This window comes from Halyomorpha halys, unplaced genomic scaffold, assembly GCF_000696795.3.
Source record: "Halyomorpha halys isolate HHAL.00 unplaced genomic scaffold, Hhal_1.1 Scaffold643.1, whole genome shotgun sequence".
NCBI lineage: Eukaryota > Metazoa > Arthropoda > Insecta > Hemiptera > Pentatomidae > Halyomorpha > Halyomorpha halys.
Window position 1 is genome coordinate 158,591 of NW_027112666.1, and position 1,006 is coordinate 159,596.

Below are 1,006 nucleotides of genomic sequence, written 5' to 3' on the forward strand. Positions count from 1 at the left end.
AATTTCTTAGATGAGTAGTTTTAATTAAACCATGTTAAAGTGTTAACCAATTGTTACCTAGCTTTGACTAGTTTTAACTGCTTTATAATTTTGCATAACATAGTCTCAACATTACGATTCCCTATTGAAAGTTCTCTCTAGGTAGAACTTTGTCACTCTACTTAATCCTTTATTTTTCAACTGATGACAATGAAATTTATTTGGAAACTGAACAGCTTCATTGTGAGTGGTTTCAAAGGGAAAACAAAATCTTGCCCATTTTGTTAGTTACAATTTTATCCATAAAAACAATGTAATAATAATAATTTAAAATATTCAAATTATTTTTCAGGCGCATGAAGCCAATGAAGACAATCATATCAAGTAGAATTTTCAAACACTGGATGTACCTTAAGTTAATCTATATAGTCTTTAGTGTCGAATTCAGAGAGAATAATTCGATGAAGAGAAAGTTATCAGATAATTTTCAAGAAAATTTTATTAAAAAATTTGATGTTATTATATGAAGCTCACATAGATAAATATATACTGTTTTATATTTTATTAATAATCTTTGTTAAAATTTTTGTTCACCTAATGTCCTAAAAACAACTGAAGGAACCAAACAAATCAGGGTTATCTGAAATACTTTAACAAAATTTTTGGTAGTAATAAAAAAAAAAAAAAAAGAAAGAAAAACACATTCCTTAAAATCCAGAATATTTGGTGCTTAGTTGTGTACTACTGTAAACAATATTGTTACCTTGTTAAAATGATCCATTAAACAAATTATTGAAGTAGAAGGTGGTCCTTGGAAGATGTTAGTTTATATTTAGTCACATTCATATAATTTACTATAGAATATAATTTATATAATATTATTACTATATAATTCTAGCATATGAATTTAACAGAATCCTAAAGTCTTAGTACATTCACACAAGGAATTACAATGTAACCATCTTACAGTGGGAGGCACCTCTATATTCAAGACGAATATGTCAGGATTCGAAACTGTGCCTAAATA

General features: G+C 26.8%; 1 protein-coding gene across 1 annotated transcript in view; it reads left to right on the forward strand.

The window, feature by feature from the left end:
* Positions 1 to 497, forward strand: part of LOC106684984 (suppressor of lurcher protein 1) — a gene marked incomplete at its 5' end in the record, with an annotated part of 64,845 nt that extends 64,348 nt beyond the window's left edge. The window contains 1 exon segment of the mRNA XM_014427400.3: positions 332 to 497.
* Positions 498 to 1,006: the final 509 nt, after the last annotated feature.